Here is a 24,907-nt window from a genome sequence, read left to right on the forward strand (position 1 = left end):
GTGGCGTGGCGCGGAAGGGGGTTTCCCCCTTGGCCTTGCTGCTGCCTCCCCTTCTAAGCATTGCACTTGGACAGCAGCCCTACAGCACCAGCCATCCCCACGGACAGCTGCCACCCTGCTCTTGTTGAGGCCATGCACCGTGCAGTGCAAAGGGCTAATAGCTGCAAGAAAGCCACTGCAGGTGCAGAGGGGTAATGGCGAGGCAGGTGCACGCACACGGGAGAACCAAAGGGATGGAAGGGGCCTCTGAGCAGAAGACAGAGTGGTTCAGACACAAATGCTGTAATTCCAGCAGCTGGTTGCTTTAGGGATTTAGACTGTATTTTTCGAGGAGCCCTGTGGGGGAAGCTCATTTGCAAAGCTGGGCAAATAACTGTGACCCTTTGAGGAGTATGCATGTTCTGCAAAGAGGAGACATGCACACACAGTTTGCAAGGGGTAAACCCCAGTGCAATGGCTCCTGGATGTTCTTCTCCGTTGTTGTTATGCACTCAATCATCCATTTACATTCTTAGAATTCAGCCTCATGTGTTTCATCTCTGACATGGCTTTCTTCTCAGGTTAATTCCCCTCTGGCTTCTAGAAGAGTGGGATGTGACCCCTCCTGACATTTGTTTAGTGAGTTATGCTTGCCTTCCGGAGAACACAAACAAGCTGTTGGACTTCTCCCCTCAGCTTTAGCTCTGGTCCAACTCTTTGCTGCACTTACTCTGGCTTTATGCCGATACAACGGAGATCGGCATCAGGCTTCTCGAGTTCTGCTTGCAAAAGTGCCTATGTGATTTTGAGTTTGTGCTCTGTTTTCAAGAGGGACTTATGTCCAAGCATATTAAAAGAAATGCAAGTCTGTAATGCCTTTGATTTCACTAAAAATGAAACATATGTCTGCCTTTGAGGACCTGGTATTAATCATTTGAGAAAGGCACTTGGATTTAGGTCTGTAAATAGTGATGTCATTTCTAAAAGTAAGCCTTATACTCCAAAGGCACCCAGATAGTGCCAACATTGTCCCTCCTGTCCCACCCTACCCAGCAGGTAGGAAATTGAGGACTATGATGAGAAAAATAAAAATTATTTTCATCTCACAACAGCCAGACCTGAATGTAATTACTGATGAAACTGTAAACCCAGCTTCCCAATAATGTTTGGAAACCAAAACGAAGCATCCTCCTTGTTCATGGGAACAGAAATTGTATTCACATAACAAAGAAATTAGGTAAGAGGAAGTATATTGAGGAACTCAGGAAGTGAAAAGTCTTTCATTGCTATATTCTTGCAAGAGCTAATACAAAGCAACATGATTAGTCGGTTCTTCATCAGCTTCCTATTTCCATCACCAAACTGCTTTAATCTTTAAGGTACTGAACACTCTGTTTTTCTGAAGTTAATCTGGATGAACTTGACGCCTCGCAGTTTGTGTCCAACTGAGTCGCTGTGCACAGGTGTAGTATGGAAGATCTGGTGGAAATTAAATTTCAGTGATATCTTTCACTCCCCCCCTTGCTCTCTTATCTTTTCATCTACCTCAGCCACAGCATCTCTTGGTAGAGCTCTTATTCCTTGCATTTTCCCTTACTGTTTTTCAGCAATCTGGTACCTGACCATGGGATGAGGAGCCTGGCGATGCATTACATCTGAGCATCCCAGCTGACAACATTAAGGCCAAAATACTGGACTGTTATTCCTGAGTAAATTAATTCCACTTCTAGGATTGTTTTGATATGTGTAACAGGGGTAGGCCCAACATCACTTTCTCTTCTCTCAAAGGGGGATAATTTAATTCTTCATCCCCTCTCATGCCCACAGGTCGTAGGAGGAAGGGCCCCTGTACCACGCCTGCCATCCGTGCCCCTGTGGAGGACACTGCCCAGACACTTGCGATTAGGATTGAGCTCTGCATGAATAAATTCAATTTTGCAACCCTGGCAGGTGTGCCACTCCGAAAGCTAAGCAGCCTCATGACCCAGGCTGCATGTGCCAACTCGGAGAGATGCTTTGGGAGGCTTGGGATGCCTCTCTATGACACTGAGCCCCGCTGGGCAGAGGAGACCAGCGTGTGGCAGCGCCCTGCCAGCACACCTTGCTCTTGGCAGGCTGGAGACACTGGTACAGTCAGGTCTTCATCCCTTCTCTTCAAGGAGAAGGGAAACCTTCAGCCCCTGTGCATGGTGGGGTAAGGCTCTGTCCCTTACGCACCCGCAAAGCCGGGGTTTAGAAGGACTGAAGTCACTCCAAGTTTCCTGGCCATCTGCTCCTGCACTGAGATTGGTTTACATGCAATATATGCCTCTGCTTCTGCCTCACTGTAGATGTAGGCTGGACATTTCCCTGCAAGCTGCCCTTCTTTATCCTGGCTGTAAACAACAAAAATGCCGCTGATATGGCTGTCCTTGGCAAGTCCTGTATGCAGCTCCATCCCCTGCCCACCTTCAGGAGCTTCCCATGGGCGGTGGGATGGGGAGTTTGCCTGGGATGGGCAGCTGCAGCCAAAAAGTCCCTGGAGCTGAGCTGAAGAGCAGTCACTGGGGTTTCCATATGTGCCTATATCTTCCCTGGAAAGCAGGGGTTCAGTGGCAACAGGACAATACATGACAATAAGGATTTTTTTTTTTTTAATTGTCAAAACAACTGTCTATTTCTGAGGTGATTTTCAATGAAAAGTCTTTATCAACATTGCAGTCAGAAGGCTGGAGGATGTCCTGCTTTCTCTCAGGTTATTTCTCCTTCCCTTCACTTTAAAAAATGAGGATGGATGGAGGGACAGGAGAGCCAGAGCTGGAGGTGAGGAAGAACATGAACAGAAATGTTTTCAAAGGGAAACTTTCTATTTAACTTTCTTCACTGCATTTTGCAAAACATATGCATATTTCAAATGGAAACACAAATTCAAAAGGCCAGGCAATGTCCTCGGCGGAGACAAGCTGGCTCCATGCCAGGCTGCCTCCATGGGCAGGGACCCAGCCTGGCAGCGGCAGTGTGTCTCCTCCCCATCCCACCTCCCTCCTGGGAGAGAGCACATCCCAGGTTGGTTTAGTCTGCGGAGGAAAGGTAGCACAGGGACCTTTACTCTGGTCACCGTCTTCCTTAAAGCATCCCCGTACCTGGGCTATTAATTTCAGCCCAGCCGCTTCTCATTTATGCTGTTCTGAGAGGGGGAAGATGTCCCAAGAGTATGGAACCAGACCCCCATGGGCACAGGTTTATCTCAGTTGCGTTCAAGGCAGGCAGGGATGTGGTCTGAGGTGTATGTAAGGGGGAAAATGAGGGCAATAGGGCTAAAAGCAAAAAGTACACTGTCAAAATTATAGCAGCCGTTAAAACCAGCCAGGTACAACAGCTTTCTCTGCTTGCAGGTTTGCAAACCAGGAACCACTCTGTTGTTCGGTAGTGCAAACAGAGACAATGAAACACCACACACAACCCCCCTTGAAAGCTGACAAAAGACCTTGCTGTGTAAGAAGAGCCAAGCCGAGTGAGGGGTCCCCGGCAGGTCCGGGGAGGGTCGGTGGGTGCTAATCGCGGGGTATTGTGCAGCCACCTGGTAGAGTGGCGGAGAAACCAGCGGTCCCAGCAGGCTGCTACGAGCAGATTTCACTTCACCAGTTTTACCGAGACCCACTTGACTACTTAACACTTTCTTGGCGTACAGTTTGAGATGGGTTTACAGAATGTTTCAGATGGTAGAAGTGGTTTGAAATCATGGGTTTCCTCACATTCATCCTGCTTGGACTATTTCTAGTCAGGAATCCTTCCTGGATGAATCTGAGGATAAAATTGATCAAGCCTAACCCAGGAGTGCAGTGGCTGGTGTTGCTCAGCCAGCAGCACTGATTTATGCTGAGTCCTGGGGCTCCTGCCCCATGTCACATGGGTGGCACTGGCTGTGCAGCACCTTCTGACTGCAGAGGCAAGATCCTCTAGAAGCAGAATATCTGCAACATGGGACCAAATCACTTGCCCTGAAAATCCGATAGCCCCTCTCCAGCAATGGCTAGTGATGCTTCAGGAAAACATCTCCATTTAATCTCCCACCTTCCCACAAACAAAATAACTGGCTGGATGTGAAGATGGTATGAGCTGCTCTCCTGGTCCCTGGGCTTGGTGAGCCTCTGCGGAGTGGTGGTGGCGGTGGGACAGACAGGAGCTGACCCAGCATACCCAGCCAGTGGCACAATGCTGTGCCAGAGCGGGCACAAGAGGAGCCCTGTCTCCCAAAGATAATCAATCATCAATCAGACCTGTTCCTGAAAGTGAGGCATTTTATCACCCTTATCTTCACTAGCTTAGCTACTGCACAAATGTTATGACTTTCTCATAGTATTTTGATACTTTCATTTCAGGTGCCAGCTGAAATCAGGAAGCACAGCAGTGGCTGGAAACATATAAACCCCTGCATCTTTAAAGTGGGAGACTGAAAATGGGATAGGTGTCAAGGCAGGTTAATTTTACAGCCTACCGGTGTTGGCAGCATCACACTCGCTATTCCCAGAGCCACGCACCTTCCCTCTGACCTCACTGACGATGCTGGGCTACTTGCAAGGAAGTAAACAAAAGGGACTCATGGGGACTTCGGTTCCATAGAAACAGCAGGGAAAATGTCCATGCGTGCCAAGTGGAAAAGGACTAAATCAGTGGGGAAGGAAATTTTATTGTCACAAGTTCAAAGGGGATGTTACAAACAAGAGAGTGGGCAAAAAAAAAAAAAAAAAGAAAAAAAGGGAAAACTTCAGAAAGCAGTCCCTGAAGTCAGATCTCAAAATACTACTAATGAAGCCTTGCCTTAGAGCAGTTGTCAAATATGATGTGGTATTTACATCAACAGTGACTCAGGCAGCATTTACTACTTCCCCTTTAAACACAGCAGGACGCTGCCTGCCCTCAGAGATTTGTGGATCCTAACCCTGCAGATGGATGGATGGACCCAGCGCTGGTGGATGGTTGGGAAAACAATGCACCGGGCAAGGGGATGGGAGAGCACGCAGCCCCATTAACCATGGGTCAGCGTCAGCTGGCGTTTGGTGCGAGGGAAACACGTAAATAGCGTTATAGCTGTGGTGGGGAGAATGCCCTGAGACGTCTGTGCACTGGGGGGGTCTGCAGCCAGGTAAAATGTGCTCCCAGTTCCCAGCTTGACAGCTCTTGCAGAGCAGGGGGCTTGCTGTGGTCTGATCCCAGGCTGATGTAGTGCCAGCAGTGCCTTGGGGCTGGGGTGGGATCGCTCTAAGCTATGCCATCTGCCCACAGTCCCCGGGGCCACCCCAACCGGGGCATGCTGGAGGGGAGCAGGCGCTGCCAATGCCCCTTTCCACTCTGTCGGCGGTGGGAGGGATGGCATCGGGGCTGTCTGGCATGGCCCATAGGACAGTCGGGGCTGGGCTCCCATGGGACACAGCAGGCCTGAGAGTCTGATCGTTTGCTCACATTCTGGCAGTGGATGCATTCAAATAATGTGGATGCGAGCCCCTAATTTATAAAAAGAGCAGAGACTCTCCGCAGGTTCAAAAGGGGAAATATCTGAAGACTGCGATGAATTTCACTGTAAGCCAAGTGCAAACATGGCTTTGGGTCTCTGAGAAGGAGATGTAGGGTTACAGACGCAGAGGGATGGTATAACCCGGCCACTGGACCATTCTTTTATTTACCATTGCCTCCTCCAGCTGCGGAAGCCCTTCACAAACATGGGAGTGGCAGGACTCTGCGATTCACAGGACAAAGTGGTCACTACATTTAAGTGCCGCTGGCGGCAATGGTTGCATGCATCTGCTTGCTACTGTATACTTGACAAAGGCTGAAAAAAGGTAGTTTTCATACCCCTCATTTTCCTGAGGTCTTGAAAGGCGAAACAGAGAAGTGCTGTGAACAGGAAGGCACCCCTTGGGTGGGCTGTGCCCTCTGGTTTGTGGACTAGCATCAGTCCGGGTACCTCTTTCCTCCAAGGAGTCCTGAGCTCTTCACACCCCTGTAGAGCAGTGACACAGTTTGTTCAAGGGATCAGCAGAGAAATAAAACACAAGGTCCCTGCCTCTCCTGTTGCCACATAACTGCCAGTGCTTATCTGAGCTAGCCTAGAGCAGGCTTTTTAAGCAGTAATTAATTTTGATAAAGCTGCCAGGCTATGTTGCTCCTGTTTGCACCACTCTGGTGGCAGGCTACAGAACCTGAGAGCACCTCAATCTAGTCTCTGAAATGAAACATACAGCTGATCATGTTTGAGTTGACTTAAGGGACATGGTGCCTGGGTTTGCTGCATGCTGCAGCAGGTCTGAGTCGCAGCAGCAGACTCCGTCCTTGCAGGATGAAACTCCACCGAAAGCATCTGCACTCCTGTAAAGCTGTAGGTTGGTCCCACACCCTGCCAGAGGTGTGCTCCTGCTTGCATATGGGCAAGTGCATGTGGACACTCACAGAGAGGGCACAGGAATAACTTTAGCAGCTCCTTTTGACCATCAGGCTCAAAGACCCAAAGACTGAAAGTGGGAGGATATTTTCCAAATCCTTACTCACGCCAAATTCACTCTTCTTTCACCCTCAGTGCAGAGTATGTGACTGAGCTTATCTTTGCATCTCAGATGATTACTTGTTCACATTACTCATTGAAACTTTGTGGCATCCTAACACTCTCCATAAGGATCTCTAAGAATCTCTACCACAGTGTCAAAACCATAAGCATGTGCACTGCAGTGCCAGACTCTTGGAAAGTTGTTTTAACAGGCTCCTGCTTTCAATTAGTGAGTAAACTCCTTGGGGCACGAGTCTGGCTTCCCGTTAGTCCTGGCAGGCACTCTGGTGCTTTCTAAGCAAATCCTCCTCATCCTCATCTTCCTACTCAGGTTGGCAAAAATCCAAAGATAGCTCAAATTTCAGTCACCCCAATTTCCCCACCTGAAAGAGCTGCAAGCTGCTGTCTGGGGCTGGTCTTATGAAGAAAGCAACAACCCTGCTGGCTACCTTCAGGTCCACTCCATGTTACTTAGCATTTGAACAAGGGTTTTTTGGACTCATATCTCAGCAATGCAAACAAAACATGAGCAAGATGCAAATCACACCTGTATGAGCATCACCTGGCAAAGCTTCTCTCTAGCTTTTCCAGCTCACCGGGCTTGTGATATAGTCAGGTCTCCCTGTGCTCCTAGAGCTTTAGCCAATTCAGCACTTGCCTGCTGGGATTTTGACCCCTCCCATCCCCCATGTGTTTGTTTGAAAAGATAACTCCTTTTATATATATACTTGCTCTTTGGATGGGGGGGAAACCTTTATTGTTGTCTCTGAGCTTCTGCAGCATAAAGTTCCAGGATTCCTCCATTCCCAGCTGCTGGATTCAGAAAGCTTTTCCTTTTCAAGCTTCCTGTTCACACAGGGTGGGGGTGGGAAGTGGGGGATGAGGGGGGAGGTTAGGCATTGAATAAAAGGAATTAACCATTTCCCTTCTCTGACCTTTGGGAATTTCCGTATGTGAAAGTGGCAGCTTGTGTGTCTAAGAATTATAAATGATGGGACCTTGCAAGTTACTGAATGGATGTGTGACCGAAGACCACAGGCTGCTCCCTGAGCAGGGCTGGGAGTGAGGAGGGCAAAGGGGAGAAATAAGAAGCAGGAAAGGCTACAGATACTGAAAGAGGTTTTATAGGAATGAAAACTGCTTATCATGCTCCAGAGAGCTCATGCTATTGCAGCTTCCCTCCACCATGCCTTAGTTCATCTTCTCAGTGCACAGCAAAAAGGAGGCCAGGAAGTAAGTTTCCATGAGAAGCCCTCATGACTCAGAGCTCCCTCCTGTAGGGTTTCATCAGTTTCCCTAGAACGGGGTCACCATCCTGAAAGGAAAAGAGCCATCCTGACTGGTGTTAAACTGTATATGTATTTAATAAACATTGTGTGTTTGTGCACAGTCCTTCCTAGACCCTTAGAATGGACTTGACAGTGCTTGAAAGTGGAACTTGCATCGCTGTTTCTGAGAAACCAGTGTGTGTCCTGTAAGCCACCCTTGCTCCTGGTCCCTGGGTGCTACGCAGACTCTCAGTGCATGCCCCAACAGGCTCACAGCCAGTCAGCCACTCCTGTGACACACTTATGCACACACGCACAAGTGGGGCCATGGCAGTGGCAGAGCAAGAGGCAGCCCCCTTTTCTGCTCTCTCCCCTTAACCCACAGGGAAATTTGTTCTTGAGCTTCACCTTCTGTCTTCTCCCCTAAAGCCACCAAGGCTCACGGGCAGGTGAGGGGAGTTAGACGAGTCTGAAGGGTTTGCCAGGCAGGAAGGAGATGGCAAAGACTGACAGATGATGAAGGTCAACAGAACTGGCGTAAGTAGCACAGATGGGGCTTCACGCACGGCCTCATAAAACCTAGTCCTGGCCTTCCAGACATCCCATCGGTTACTCACAGCTGATGAGCACATGTGTTCCCACAAACACACATGCAAATGGTGAGACCTTTAGCAGGACTTTGGGCAGAGTGAGTCCGCAGCCCCCTTCTACTTTCAGGAAGCTGTTTGTGACCACTGTGCCTTCCCTGAATGCGAGGGTCTCGCTGGCTGAGTTTGTGAGCTATGTTATTTCATGTGCCTGAGAAGTTGCTCCAAGCTGAGCAGGCACCTTCATGCTGACACCCAAAGCACACTGAGCTCTTCCTTCTTCACCAGCCGCGGCAGAGAGATTTCCTAAACACAGGAGGAAAAAAAAACCTGCTTGTACTCACTGCTGGCTGCGATTTGCAAGGCGCAAAGGAAAAAATATGTTGCTCAGCAGGGCCCCTGCTGTATCCTGTATGGCATCTCTGTGGAACTAGCCCGGCCCATCTGTCTAAGCGTTTACAAATTGTAAACCTAACAGGGATGACCTAGGGAGTCCCAGGACCTGCTGCTCTGCCAGGATGACAGAACCAGACTGAGGATGCTTTACTCCCCACTATGCTGCCAGGGGATGGAGATGGAGGGAAGTGGGTAGCCTCTTGCCTTGCAGGGTACAGAAGTACCCAACCTGCATTTAGGGGGAGCCTGTGGCGTGATATGAGGTGGTTTGGGAAAGATCTCTTCCTCACCCCTCCTTTTCTCCCTCTGCTGTGGGATGATGGGGATAGCTAAGAGGGAAGCTTGTTTTCACTCTCTGTAGCTGAGCATCCCTTGTCCGCTGCTGCCCTCAGCACTTTCATCAGCCTGTAGAGGCGACAGGGACCAGCCGGTGCATCAAAGGCTTGTTAAGTTACTGCTGTGCTGTGAAAGAGAGGGGAAAAAATCCTGTTGACTGTGACGAATTAGAAAAGTTCAGGGGTGGCACTCACCCTTTTATTGGAGAGCTGCTTGAGTCTGTGCGCTGCTAAAGGGATTAGAGCAGCGTGTGGCATGTTTCTGGTTCTGACAGAAACTTGAACACGCTCTAGTAGAGCTATAAAGAGAATGGCCACGTCAATGGCGGGAGGGTTGGGGTGGGTTGTGAGTGATTAGCCACACTTGGAAGGCAACAGGGGGTTGTGAACTGTACGTTTGGTGTTAACTGTTGAGGCGCTGAATTCTCCAAAGCACAGCATTTGCAGCACCAGCGCAGGCTGTCTCATCCCACGCACGTTTTTGGGCACACTGAGCTCTTGCAGGGCCTCTGGCAGTGTTGCCTGCTGGAGAAGGAGGCCCCTAGTGAGTGCCGGGGTGTGCAGTGCCGCCTCGTGCAGGGCTCAGCCCTGACCTGCAACAAGCTCCTCTAGGGACGGAGAGGACTTTGGGGGGGTCTCCATTCCCATTCAGACCTTGCTCACTCAGCGGAGTCAGAAGTGAACGCATCAGAGCTTGATAACACACAAGTAAATTAATGTCAATGTGATAAAAAATGAAAAAAAGTCATAATTTACTGGGAGGTGAAACAGTCACTGTGCCTAAGGCTCAGTGTTCATTTGGACTTCCAAGGAACCAAGCTGATCATGGATGGGGAGCTAACCTGTATCTGGTTACTCTGAGCTGGATTTCATAGAGGTTTCAAGAAAATGGCCACTTTGAATGTGGCACACTCGAAGCCTACTCTGAGGATGAGATCAGAAACTAACCCTGGTGCACGACCTGAATGACAATTTGCCTAAGCAGGACATCTGCTCGATAATGGGGACACAAATCACAAAGCTGAAGATGTTCACAGTGGTGTGGAAAGAGCAACCTAGCACAACAGACTCAGAGAGATGGGACAGGTATGTCTGGAAGCAGCGTCGCAACTTGTCAAATACTGTTTTCCCCAAAGGTACCCCTAAAGTAGGGTTACATTGGAGTTCTCCAGATGGGGCGGGCAGGACCCAGATTGGCCATTTGTGTACTGAAATAGCTTTACATCAGCTCTCCAGGTTATCAGACCTCACACTGAGCTGGGTTCAGAAGTGTCTGCAGTTTATATATGGTAAAATGAGATGAAATGTAAGTAAGTGGAACAAAACACTTCAAAGCTTCAGGAAAACTGCCAGCAAAATGTTAATAGAAAGGACATTGGGGCAATGATTTCCAATCAGACTGAAGGACAATTTTCAGCTGCTGCAAGACCTAAAGCCACTTCAAGAAGTCAGCAAGAAGCAAGCATGTGTCACACTCCCTCCTGCATGACAGTATCAGTGACAGCTTGGTAAGTCTAGGTGGTTTCCTGAGAAGCAAAGGCAGAGCAGCGATGTCTGAAAATATGGGGGACTCTGTGAAAGTAAGGAAAAAAAATCAAACAGCAAGCCCTAGGAGGAGCACTCAGGAAAGAGAGGTAGAAAAATGCCTGTTCAAAGAAAAGAGCAAAGCAATACCAGTATGGGAGGTGACAAGAGACCCTCACAGATAATGCCATTACAGAAATGTAATTCTCTGCTGAGGAAGCCAATAGTAAAACAATTTTCCCACTGGCAAGGTGTGAACTGGAGACAGACAAAAGCAGTTTTTTTCACATTCCTGTGAAAATACTTGAGATTTCAAAAAATGCTATTATTCCTATTTGTGTCAGCACAAAGATGTTTGGAAAAACATAACAAGAAAGAACCCAGTTCCTTCTTTCCTTTCTCTTGCCTCAACTCAAAAATGAGAACAGGTACGTATGCGGGACTGAGATCTGGGTTCACGTCCTTGCATGAGGTTATCTCTGGTGAACGCGCCAGCCTCCCAACTGCTAGCCCATTTCCTAATCTGAGAAAAGTTTAGATGCTACTGGAGAGACTGAAGGGCTTGAGCAGGTCAAAGTGTGCCCTGGGCTCCGCATCCCCCAGCTGCAGGGAGCAACTAGGAGTAGAGCTGGACGCAGCCCCGCTTGTCTGTCCTGCCGAAAGCAAACCATGGCAGAGGGGAGCAGGTCAGCGCAGTCCAGAGCACCTGGGCTGCATGGACCCAGGAACTTAAAAAGCACCTCCCAGTTAGGTAAGACAGATGTAGGTTTTATAGCTAGTTTTCATCAGAGACTTGAGAAATCTACCCCATAGAGTATCCAGGAAATCAAACAGCTCTGCAAATATTTATTTTTAATGAATCATCATTTGCATACAAAAAAAAGAAACATTTTCAGAATAATTTCAGCCAGTTTCGGTTCTAGCAGAAATGTTTACAGTGACTCACTAATAATGAACAAGGAGAGACACTAATAATACCATAAGGTCAGAAAAAGAGGTAGGGAGAGCACGCACAAGAGACGCTAAGCATACAAATGCAAAAGGAGTAGTGCCTATGAAATGGCTTGCATTGTAAGTGAAGAAGTGGGAGATGATGCAAGTCAAAAAATTAAATGTACTAGTTGAAAGCCTGCTTAAAAGTTCGTGATGGTGGTTTCACCAGTAAATCCATTGTACCTTTCAGTACAACTGGAGAAAAGCTCATGAACCCTGGGAGAGCACTGCTGTAGTCAGCAGTACCAAGAAAGGCTGAATGCGACACACGTCCAGCTGCCTTTCAGAGTTTTGCAGAGTTTGCTTCTTGTGGGTGGCAAAGGAGTGATTGGGGCAAAGTTAAAGGAAAAGCAGGCTGAATTTTGACCTGGAAGATCAGACTTTGACCACATTTTGAAAAACATTCATCAAAGAGAGCACAGGATGGAGGAAATCGCTCATTGTTTTTACTCATAAGAAATAATTTGCTAGCCTTCCTCACGAATTTGGAAAGTTAAATAACTAGCATCATCCAAGACATTGGTTAGCCAAAAAGACCAGCTGAGGGAATCCCTACCCTAAGCTGTGCTGGAGAAGGAAAAGCAATGGCCTGGGGCTTGACAGTACAGAGCGCTGGTGAAGAGCGGCCAGGACAGACACTGGAGCCTGGTTTGGACTACAGGCAACCTTTGAAGAATCCAGTCCTCAGTGCATGCTTTTGGCAATGTGCCCAGAAGATATTTGAAAGTCTACAAACTACTCTCCGCTGTTATATAAATTAATTACTCCACAGAGTGCTTATCCTACACTTCCAGAGTTCTGAGTTTCATGTTCGGCTGGTATAAAATGGCACAGCCAGTAGATGACTCTTTTTTTCCTTCATGTCTAATTCTCCTTTCATTCAACCATTATTCATGTCACTCAAGTGAGCTCAGACTAACTGATTTACAGTAACACTCAGTAAGAAAATAACTAGGCTCTGATATCCTGACTTTCATTGAGCACAATCTTCAGGTGGATTAACACACACAATTTCACTGGCTTGCCAATAGCCTCAGGCTTTCGATCAGCAAGTGAGCTGGCCAACACTGAGCTATCAAACCACAGACAAAAATTTTCTTGCAGTGCTTGGAACTCTCCCCTGGGTGCTAGTTTCACCTTCCTAAGCAAAAAGTTGCAACATATTTTTTTCCAGGATGTGCTGAATTTGCTTACTTTGGCACATTACATTAAAACCCTCAAATCCCAAACTCGTATTTGCAATACTAGTTGGGAAGGTTTGGGAAATGTAAGGGGACCATCAGCTGCAGTCGAATTGGGGCATCTCTTGGTTTCTCCATGGGTGTGTGAAATGTTAGTGAACATCCCTTGCCCACTTATGGTCCTCCTTGGATGCTCACCCCTGTTGCCTTCCCCGGCTCCGGTGCCATCCTTCTGGCTTTCACCCTGTCAGGCTCCTTGGCTGTCCTGGCACACAGGACACTGCTTGTGGCCATGGGAACTTTGGCTGCCTGAACTTCCCCACCGCTGGTGCCAGTGCCAGCGCAGGCTGAAGCAGGAATTCCCCCAGCAATGTCCCTTCGGACCTCGCTGGGGACCCAGAAATGTGACCTTCCCCTCAAGCCCACTATGTCTGGGCCAGCACGGACCCCGGTGGCATCAGCTTCCTCACAGCAGTGTCGTGTCAGCCCCGCCAGGCCCCAGCTGGGTGAGCTAAACCAAATTTAAGCTCAGTTCCTGTCCCCAGCTTCAAACCATGGGTCAGGGTGCTCACACTATCCGCCTGCTGCTGACCGATCACAGTGGAGAGGTGAAGTGTGCCTTGTTCTGCCTTTGGTATGAGGTGCGCTTACTTCCTACATCTAAAACTGAGCCAGAGCTACGTCTCACTATTAAAGAGGGTAAATGGAAAAGAAATCTCCTGTCATTTTGGACGTGGTTAGTCTGACAGCGCTGTGCTGCGTGTACATGATGCACAGCTACCAAGGAAAAGTACAGGAATAGGTTAGGGATGAGAAGTTCTCTGGCCTACAAAAAACCAAGAGGCTCCAATTTAGCAAGCAGTAAAGGTTTCCCAGCTACATGGCATATACTAGGCTGTGCAATGTCTCATCGCCCAGCGTTTGCAGCTGCTGACACAGCATGGGTTAGCAAAACAGACATTAAGGATGGGATGGGTCAGTGAGCTGTGTGCATTTTCCACAGGATGGTAGGGATACTGCAAGTGGGAGCTGAGTCTAGCCAGTCAGATGTGTTCTCCATTAGCAGTTTGGGATCCTTGCCCTGCAAGCTGGGCTGAGCATGGAGCTTTTAGCTGGGAATGTGTTCTTATTCCCCTACCACAGGGATTTTCCTCATCAAGCTGCCTTGAAGGCATCTAGTCAAGTAGTAGTCAACCTAGGGATGGCAGGGAAGGCTAGCAAAGGCACTTGGGTGACTTGGTGTGCTGGAGATACCCCACTCCCACAGCACAGCAGTGTCCTCAGTCATGTACAAGCTATTAGCTGCCTCCTGGCACCAGAGGAAGGGTCCTTTCTTGGAGCACTCTTTTGGTGGTGCAGACGCTGCCTGCCACTTGCCCCCCTGGCATGTGTCCCTGCTGTCCGGGCCAGAGGGGCTTCCAAAGGAGCAGCTGCTCTGAGCAAGGCTGGTTGACTCTTGCCTGCTAATTGAATGGTGGCATTGATTTTGGTGTCCCTCGTGGGTCTGCACTGGCATCTGCAGTTGGAAGTCCTGCAACCCTGTGGGTGCACCAGTCCTCCTTCTGCCAAGGGCACCCTCCCGCCATCCTCAGGGGCAGTGCTGACTGGGGACACAGCCTGGCGGGTCTGGCTGGACAACGGGCCAAGGCAGTGTCTCTGCCAGCAAGTCCTGCACAATTTAGGCAAGGCTTAAAGTTCACCTCCCCAGAGACACTCAGAAGGGAAAACAGACGTAGGAATACCTCCAGCGGTGGAAAGGAGGGCGAGCGGAAGACCTGGGAGGTGCAGTAGGAGGTCAGCCCAGCCCACGCCACTCTGCACAGAGCAGATGGGACCGTGGTCTGTTTATCTGTAAACAGTGGCACTGTTCAGTACAAACATTCAATCAGCCTGAGCTTGGAAAGCTTCACGTCCTTCTTGTTAACAGCGTGACAGAAAATAAGGCCTTGGCTCGTTGCCCTGAGTACATTGCTGAAGTGGGTTGGGTGAGGAGCAGGGAAGAGCTGGAACACAAAAGTTGAGCTTTGATTTTCAAGTCTGGTTACACCAACATTGTGATCTGGGCAGTCCCAGCAAGGGACACCGTGGAGCTGGATGTCTGGGGATGCTGCAGAGCTCTAGGACAGCTCTGAAGAGCTGCTCAGCACCCTGATTGCAGCTTGCTTTCTGGGAAAACCTACCTGTAACATCTCCGGCTGCACACAGGTGCTATCTGAAGCTGCTTTTTGTTGGCCATAGGTACTTACAAGGCATCTATTACTCTTGTGTCCAAAAATCCTCACAGGTCCCTCTCTTCTCATGAAGTCAGGCAGAAATGTCATTCCCATCTGACCGGTGGGGAGATGAGGCACAGCAAGATCAAGTGACCATGCAAGAGCCAAAGGCCCAACCTCCAGTGGCACGACTGCTTAAAAACGAGCACACCATGGACCAAAGTTGTCTGGGTGAGCCCCAGGATGCAACTTCCCCTATAGAAGAGCAGCCTCGTCCATTCAAGTTCCTCACATCGGAAACTTCTAATACTAGGGAGACTAAAGCTGAGGATATTAGTTAGGAGGCATTAATTCATGTAGCCCTGTGCGTCCCCAAGTTCCCTTTCACCATATGTGAGCATAACTGCATTAAAGGACAACCTGTTTCACAGGGAACTGGTAGCAGCAGAGCAGCACCCAGTTCCCTACTGCGGATGAAGAAGGGGCACTTCAGTTTATAGCTGGTGAGAAACTTTCTACTTACAATCATGCACACAGACAAAAGCACTGGACATCCAGCTATATGAATGTGGTAAAACCTAGGCATGAGTGTAATAAAAAAACCCCTGACCTGATAAAGCTTAAAATCCTGTCCCATTGGCTTAGTGTTTTCCCTGCAGCGATTTCTTTTAGCTAGCAAGCTTTAAGTTATGATTTGCATTAATTAGATTCACTGAACGTGTTGATAATTGGTTGTCTTAACACTCATGCACAGACAAGACCATGGTGTTAAGATTTCATCTGAGGCATCAGCCACACAGCAAACAGCAGGGGACATAACCCCAGCTCCTCAGGCATGTGAAAAGCTGAGACGACTTCACAGCCCCAGCTTTGAGTGTTGATATAGTGATCCTGTTGCTGAGACCTTCAGATCCCCAGCCCACCCTTTACCTGGGGGACCATTCTGGGAGACAGACTGACCAAGGCGCATCCAAACCCAGGCTCTTGGTGGCAAAAGAGAGAATGACACTGGCCACTTATTTAACAGGAAAATCCCCATTAAACCTCCATTTCCCTTCCTCCTCTGCAACATCCACGAGTGACTGGTTCACATTTGCCACAGTATTTTCAAGAGGGGCCTGTGAGCTCTGCAGTTCCTCCCCGGCAGGAAGCCGGAGCAGCGCTGTGCTCTCCCTGCCAGGCCTTGGGGACAGAGTGCAGGAAGGGGGTTTCTGGAGAAAGCAGCCATACTCTTCCACTCCACACAGGTTGGTTTTTTCCCCCACCCCTACTCCACCGGAGAAGTCCTTAGAAGAACAGACGTGCATGCAATTTGCCTCCTTACATTTACCTTGGGGAATCTTTCCAGACATTGTCCCCAACAGCATCTTATTTCTGAGACATTAAAAAGCCACCCTATTCAAATGCAAATCAAGTCCTTCCTGACAATAACTGTTGAGTAATTTTGACGTCAATACAAGCGCTCTAGCCGGACGTTCCAAGAATAGACCTGGTGTTTGGGAACGGAGCAAAAAGGAAGCGACCACAGATAATACACAGGAGCAACTCTTTAAAGGAGAGACTGTGAGGGGAAGATAGCACAGCCAGGGGTAGCAGGTACCAAAGCATCAGAGGTTTAGAGCAAGGGACAGGCATGTAAAGCTCGGCTGGGGAAGACTGAAGTGCAGGCTCTCCTCAGACCTATGGTGAGAAAGCTGGGGCTTCCATCTTGGGTGAGTCCCTTTGCCCAGAGTCAACCCCAAGCTCTTTCCCTTAGACTGCATTTTGACCAACGTTTATACATTTGGAGCTTGTTTAGGTGCCTCTGCCCTGTGCTATATTATACAATGTGCCCTCTGGTAGTTTTCTTGTGCGCAGTGTGTGCTGTCATGCTCCTAAAGCTGGTTGCAGAGAGGACACTGAACTTGCATGCCTTCAGAGGGGAAGTCTTCCAACCAGAACCTGATACCAAAAAGTACATTCAGACGCAGAACTAGCTAGCCCACCCCAAGGAAGAGATGCATACAGTGTATATTGCTGATGGGTTGATAGAGCAAACTGCTGGCCCCCACCAAGGCTCTCCAAGGCAAATCGCATGCTCTAGAGCTGAAGTAGACCCCTTAGGAAACATGATCCAGCAGAGATGCCATTGATGTGCCTGTGTGATCAGAGGAATACATGCAGGGCTTCCCGAGTGACGTGGCATTTGAGCACTATTATTTGGAATACAATGGCCTTTCTGCCTGTTTTGGAAATTTCTGACATTCTAAGTACAATCGTATTTGTAATGGTTACATCTGGCCTTTCTGATCTGCTTGCTCATCAGCCAGTAGAGAGCCCTCAGGTACAAATCTCCTCTCAGCTCTGTCCTGTTCTGCTGCTTCATCTCGTGCTAATTAATCACCCAGGGCTCTCAGAGCTTTTTAGCATTAACCCGTTCACCTCTGAAAAACTTTCCTCTCCCATTCACAATGAGTTGCATATTTATCTGCCAGAGAGTAAGTGATCAGTGAAGCCGGGAACTACCGCATTACAGTATGCAGTTATTATTTTATCCTCCTTCTTTTGCAAAGCTGATTTATCCAAATTCACAAGGCAAATCAGTGACAGAGATGGGGAACAGACATGGTGTTCAAACCCTGGGTTCTTCTGTAGCCATTGGTAAGCATTCTTCATGAAAATGCATTCTCACATTTTCATACAAACCCAAGCATAACCTCGATAGGCTGAAGCCCACCTTTAGTCATGAGTGGGACCAGATTTACCTCCTGAGGGCCCTTCTGCCCATTTCTAGGAGACTACGGATCTTCTCTTATTACGAGAAAGTGGCATGGTAAAATGCTAACTTGTTAAACAAAAGGCTATCATCAGTCACTTTATGCCCAGTTAAGAAGAACAACTCATTAGTAGATGTTGCCTGCTGTTCTTTGTGGCCTGCTTCTCTGCCGTGTCTTTGAGGACAACATCACATGCCTGCGTCCTGGGGGAGCTGCACTGCGTATGCTCCCAAACACATTCGTCTCTCCCTATACATTTTCTATCATCAGCTGTGGATTCCCTAGAGGGAAGAGCAAGGACATGGCTGTTGGGGCATGCAGCCCCTGGTCTGTCGCTGCCTTGTGCAGCATGCGCTACAGACCATGGCACGGGGTGACCACAGAGCTGCACAACCTTCCCAACCAGACTTGGCCCCAGCTTCCCACCTGAATGTTGGTGTTCCCATCTTGGCTGTGCACAGGGAAGTGAAAAAGACCCTCTGGATTTCCTAATTAATCCCTCCTTTCATCTTCAGAGAGGTCTGGCAACATTTCCAGTACGTTTAAAGGGATGGGGGAGCCACGTTCTCCACTAAATGTGGCTCTACCAGGAGGAAAAAAAGAAAGACGGCAGTAAACAAAGAGCAGAATTGCTGAAGTACGGCTGACACATGGACCCCCAAAAGAAGTGCTGACCTCATCCTTTCTCATTAATATGATCCATATTGCTGCATACGGAGGAGACTACTGTCACGAAACAGTGCACCACTGTGCTGTGGTAACCCTGCTGTGGATCCTCCTGCTGGCTGTGGGGCCCCTGGCAGCCAGCCCCCTGCCTTGCCTTCGGGCAGGGGATGCCATGGGCTGGGCGGGCTGGCTCTGGGTACGCTCAGAGTCCCCTCACACACCTGGGTCTCTCTGGGGCACCTCCAGACAAGGTCCTCCCCTGCACTGGGGTCCAGGCTTCAGCTGTATAAAGAAGAGGGAAACCAGCTCCTGAAGGCCTCGGCTGGTTTTATCTGGACCCTGCAGGTACAAAAACCATCCCTAGGCTCTCCCAGCCCAGGCTCCACATCTTACAAAGTTCACTTCATGTTTAGGGTGGAGCAACACCCCAGGTGTCCTTCAAACCCCCAGTTTCCTTCTCTGGGGTGCTTCCAGCAACCCCTCTCATGCTCCCCATCCCTAGGTGAGGCCAGGAGGACCAGCATCCCCACCGCTCCCTGCTGCAGCAACCCTCCTTTACCCGCTTCCCATGACTAGAGATGTCGGTGGCGTGCAGCCATCCCCTGCCTGAGAGACCCCATTCTCCCAGGGGGAGACGCGGGGCTGAGCCCGCCGAATGCGGGCGCCTGCCTGCAGCAGGCAGCAGGCAGCAGGCAGCGGGCAGTGAGCAGCAGGCAGCGGGCAGCAAGCAGGCAGCGGGCAGAGGGCTGGGCTGGGAGCCCAGCGCAGGAAGCACCTGCTCCTGAAGTGACGGCTCTCTTATCTGACCCCGGTCACATCAGGTGGCTTCCTTGTTTGCCTTGGCGGCGGGCCCCCGCGGCCCCCTCCGGCTGCCACTGGCGAGCTGCTCCTCCGTTCCTTTTTTTTTTCTCCTGAGCGTGTCCATTGATCTAAAGAGAAATCTGCCCGGAGACCTTCCCAGCGCACATCTCCAGCCCCTGCTTCCCCCACCTGGGGCAACGGTGGGGAGCAGGGATGAGGGGCGCAGGGTCCAGCCCCCTCCATCCCACAGTAAAGCTGCCCATGCACGGGCCACGTGCTTGGCCACCATCACGCAATGCAGGTCCCTCTCCCCCATGAAAGAGCCGGTGCATGAGGACCCCTGTGCAGCGGTGGGGGATGGTGGGCGGCCTGTAGCGCCCATTGTGGGCGATGGGAGTGTGGCACAGCCTTCCCCAGACCAAAGGTTGCTGTGCGGCGCCGTGGCTGCCCCAAGCCAGAGTGCCAGGGCTTTAAAAAAATAAATCAACACTTGCAGTTCCTCTTCCTTCCCCCCTCTGTCCCTCCCACAGTCTGGATGATTTACTGAGCAACTGGCTGGTCCCGGCCAGGGGCCTCCCCCAGGCAGCACCGGGGGAGAGCCCACCTGGCCGTGCTGAGGTGCCGCACGGCGTCCCGCGGTCATCCCAGGAGCCAGGAACTTTCAGGAGCAATTCCCCGCATCTCCTTCCAGCTCTGCCTCAGGGGCAAATCGTGAGGCTGAGAGAGGCACGGGCGCTCATGCTGATACGCATTTCAGCCGCAGAAGTTGGCCTGACTCCAAGACAGTGCCGTTTCAGTTTGACATACACCTCAAATAATCTTCAAAATAAATTTAACCAGTGGGTTAGATATTGCCACATTGAAATGTAGCGCTACAGCCATATAAAGACAACAACAGACACAGAGCACACACATATTTTAAAACCATACAGTCAACAGTCCCCTGTAAGTTATAGATGTATGATAGAAATTGTTTGTCTTTGGCTTTTATAAGAACAGTCTTGCAACATATTTTCCTTTTCTCTTTTTTTTTTTCCCCCTAATCCTTATTCTTAGACTCTTTTGATAAGGAGAAATCATTTCTCCAGGGGCAAAATTTGCAATGAAAAGAACCCACAGAAGAAACTTTTCATACTTAACATACTATGTAAAGAGGAACAATAAGATAATAACGGGGCTGAATATTCATTATGCTAATCAAATGTTAATAAACTGTGGGATAGCGTGCAGCTCAGTTTGGCTCCCCATCTCCATCTTTCTTCCTTTCTTGCCTGCTTGCTTCTCTCCTCCTTTCTTCTTTTTTGCTTCTTCCCTTCTCCTCTGGCCATAGGGGCAGAGCTTGGGGAAGCCATCTTGACCAAGACAACAAACGTTCAGATTTAAAGTGTTATTTATTTAAAACAGTCCTGCAAATAGTAAACACTGTCAAATGGATGTGCAACATCTGTGTAGTTCAGGCAGTTGGTGAATATTTCTACTCCGACATTGGGGAAGCCTCAGGTCCAGAAACAAGACCATAGCTGATAATCGGAGAAGCCCCAAGCAGATGTGTGCAACTATGCCATGTTCAAGACATGAATAATTAAAAGTGAAGACTACCTCATGCAACTGTCACCTTAAAACAGAATAATAGTTATGTTTGGACATCAGACATCCTCACAGTTATGTGGACAGTATTTTCATTTCACTGCATTAATTATGTAAGCAAACAAAAAAACAAACCACAGGGTAACATGCTCATGATGAGTAAGAGCAAAGGCTTGGGTATAATATCTGCAACCAGAGATGCACCAACATCATATGTCTCCAGTTTCCGATAATCACCTGGTGTCAAATCCTTTGTGCTGGGGGTGTGCCGCAGAGCAAGGGATAAGAGACTACACCAGTGTGCAATGCTGAAATACAACCCGGCAGGTGACCCTCTCCCTCTCTCTCTCCAGCAAGACCCTGCCTTAGATATACCACTGTGCCTGCTACAGCAGCAGGCTCCCTCTTTGCCGCCTGGGCGAGCAGCCAGGTGAGCAGTAGGCCGAGTGGCATTACTCTGAACCCGGTGTGTTGTGTCCGGGCACCTCTGGGACACCTCCTTCGTTAGCAGCCTGATGGCCAGGGGTGGTATGTGCCCCTGCTCCCTGGGCTGGGGGATCCTCACTTTGGGGCTGAGCAGCCCAAGTCCCCTTTGCTCTGCTGAGGCAGCATTTAGGTGGGCAGCAGCATTGGTCTTGTTCTTGTTGGGCAAAGAAGAGACCATCAAGGAACAGCACAGATGCAGTCTTATGGGTCTTGGAGCCCATACAGTGCTGCAGCTCCTCAGCCCCCAGCACTGGAGGCTCAGGGTTTGTCACCAGCACGGTCACAGGAGGCTTGGTGTTTCTCTGCTGGCTGAGCTCTGGGTGGCTGGTGGCAGGGTCAGAGCTGCCCTGACCTGGGCTTTCATCACATGGCATGTTGTGAGAGTCACTCAGCAGCTGCCCTGTGGGAGATGAATATTAACCTCGCTAAGTACGTCCGGAAAGGCTCCAGGGTCACTGCAGCAGCAAGCCCCAAAGGTTCACTCAGGGCAGGCCAGAGCAAAAGTCGAGTTAGGAAGAGGTGGGCTGGGCTGGCGGCCCCGGTGAAGGTGTGTGCCATCTGCAGGCCCAGAGAAGAGAGTGTGCAGTGCCACAGCTCGCTCCGGGTGTTCGTACGACTGCTGGCACCAAGGGGCCACGTCCAGCCCTCTTGCTTCTGTCCCAGCAATCCAGAAGAGATGGTAGGTATGAAAGGCAGCTGCAAAACCAACCCTGAGGGCATACCTAAAGAATCCCATCCCCGCTGGCTTGACCTGCAGCTGCACTCAAAGAAACCGTGCTCCCTCTGAGCCCCAAACCCTGAGCATCCCTCTCTGGGGAGAGACAGAAACACCAGCTCCTACAGGCGTGCTGCCTTTGCAGCCCTTTTTTCTCCTCTGCCATCATGCACATGACTGCTCCTCAGTCTGCCTCTTGAGAAAGGGCAGTGAAGCACAGACACCCAGACTCATCGCAGTGCCGCTCCAGACTGCCGCACAGACCTGCTCGCTGCGCTGCGTGCACCGTGACTTCCCAAGCAGCGGCAGGGGGCTTTCATCCGTCCAGCTGAAACTAGCAAAGCGTTGCTTTCTTGATCCTGGGTGTCTGCGCTGTGCTGTGAGACCAGGAACTCTCCCAGTAAAGGTACCCTTGTACTTCGCTAGCAGCGTGCTAGGGAAGCTGCCCTGCTGGGTGGGCAGCCAGCAGACCATGAAATAGCCACGATTTTAAAGCTTGTAGCTCAGGTCAAGGCTGTGAGTAGGCACTGATCAGGGGATGGGAAGGGGCTGTGGTCCCCTTGGTACTGAGGGACTCACATAAGGTCTGGCCTTTGCCAAACTGACCCCAAATGAATATTTCTCATTACCCAGCCTAGGACACACAGCTAAGCTGATCCATCTGATCTTGCCTTACTTTGTCACCAGCATTAACTTTCTTGGCCATATTTGCTTTTCTCTCCCACTCTATAAAATCCACTTCACTGCCTGTTCCCCCCGTTTCCACCAGCTTCTGTCTGGCATCCGCTGCCTTCTTCATGTGGCTCATGATGCCCTGACACCTGTGAAGGGGAAAAAAAAAAAAAGAGAAGCAAGAGAAAATACGAAGACCTCACAGGAAGATGTTTCCAAAATCCAAGCAAACATCTTTTGTCATGCAGCTCCACTGCTCGTAGAGTCATTTTGGGAAGAAATCAGCCCTATCAGTTCTACACATCTTCCAAATGTGTAGGAGTCCAGGCGGATGCATGCCAGGTAGGGCATCCTTAGGCATGTATGAAAGCTGCTGCCCTCAGGATGCCCCACAGTCCCCCAGCTCTGAGAGACAGAGATGCTCCTGCCTCCCTTGATGCAGCTTCCAACCAGGATGCATATTTTGAATGTCCAGGCATTTGCTTGGGAACCAACGCCACTCTTGCTGAGTGCCCTGCAATGCCGCTCTGCACTGCATTGCCTCCATTTTTTTCTGATGGGCTGCCTGTGGAGGGGAGAGCTGGGACTCCAGTGCTCCCTCTGTGAGGCTCTGCAGTGGAACTGTTTATCCAAGTTGCTTGTCTAAATAGAGCAAATACCTGGATACCAGGGTCTGAAGCAGGAGGGTACTGTTTTGAAGCTGGGTGCAAGCCTGTGGCGGCTGCTGGGGAGGACTTCGGTTTTCTTTCTTTGGCCAGGCATCCTTGTTTGTTTTGGCAGAGATGGGTTGCTGGTGACACTGGGGGCAGAGTTCAGGACATCACCAGAAACTGAATTTCTGAATTCATTTGTGTTGGAATAACAAAGGCAATTCCCTCTCAGCATGCCACACTCCACCCACTCAGCTGCGCTTGCTGAGGCTCCAGGGCTCTGCTTCCTCCGACCCATCCCTGGGGTCCCAACTCTCCCCATCTGCCTGCTGACTACAAGGAACATGGGGTATTTCAAGGGGCTTTGCAGAGGGAAGCACTGCCCCACCAATGCAGGCTGCTTTCTGCCAGACCTTGCTGTTGGCAAACATGAAGCTCGGCCTGGTTGCCCTGCCCCTCCTGCCAGTGGAAGGCTGCCTTTTGGGGGCTGCTAACGAGCCTGCTGGCTGTGACTCCGAGAGAAGGGCTCCAAGGGTAGGATTGAGCGGGATCCTCCTTCCCACGGCCTTCCTGCTGTCAGGAAAAGGGAGCAGGAGGCACCAGGTTTCTTCACTCACTGGGGCTGGAGACACCTGCCTTCCTCGACTCTTTGCAGGACACAGGAGCAGAGGAGAAGCTCAGCATGTCCTGATGCTCTTACGACACCGATCAGGTGCTCCCCCAGGGAATATCTCCACAGCAGGAGGAAGGGGATGCAGCCACGGCAGTTCCCTGCCCCAGCTGATGTCACGTCCCTGGGGACGCAGGCAGCTGCGCGCAGGCCAGGTTCACCTTGCCCATTATAGAGGAGTGCAAAAGCAGGCTGGGAGGGAGGAAGCAAGACTCTGCACACACCGACTGAGTCACGGTGCGTTGCTGCTACAGGAGGGCTCTGGGTCGTAAGCAGGAGACAGCTACTTCAGAGGAGGTAGCTCATGGGGTCCCATCTGCATCAAGTACAGCGCAGTATTTCCCTGCAGTACTTCCCCTCCAACAAAAATGCACATACTCCTCTCTGCCAAGCAGCTCCTGCCCTGCGTGTAACACACCCAGCACAACGTGACTTAGAACAGCCCACTGGGTCCCCACGTCCATGCAGCGCTGAGCACGCTGCGACACAGCCGAGATGCAAGTTCCCTGGCCAGCACGCGGGGTGTCAGATTCCCTCTCGAGGCACGTGGTCCTGGTTCTCCATTTCTCATCCTGTCAGTCTTCTCCAGAGGCTTGTTTGTTTTGCCCCTCACCAGAATGTGCTGCTACATGTTTAGGCTGAGAAAGCAAAACAGTCAACTCAACAGCTGCTGGATTTGGGGAAGGGGAAGGGAGGGAAATGCTTTCAGTTTTGACTTTTAACCACAAAATGCAGACTGGATTCTTCCTGACAAAACTGACAAGAAACAGAGCCATAGGTCTTTGCTGGAAGCAGAGGAGATATACTCCCTGATGCTTGTGTCTCTCGGGTGTTTTCTGGTAATAGCAGTGAGGGAAGGCAGTGGATCAGGCAGGGGTAGGTGCTGCTGCCCTCCACTCAGCTGAGCA

Source organism: Platalea leucorodia (assembly GCF_965183815.1).
Source record: "Platalea leucorodia genome assembly, chromosome: 7".
NCBI lineage: Eukaryota > Metazoa > Chordata > Aves > Pelecaniformes > Threskiornithidae > Platalea > Platalea leucorodia.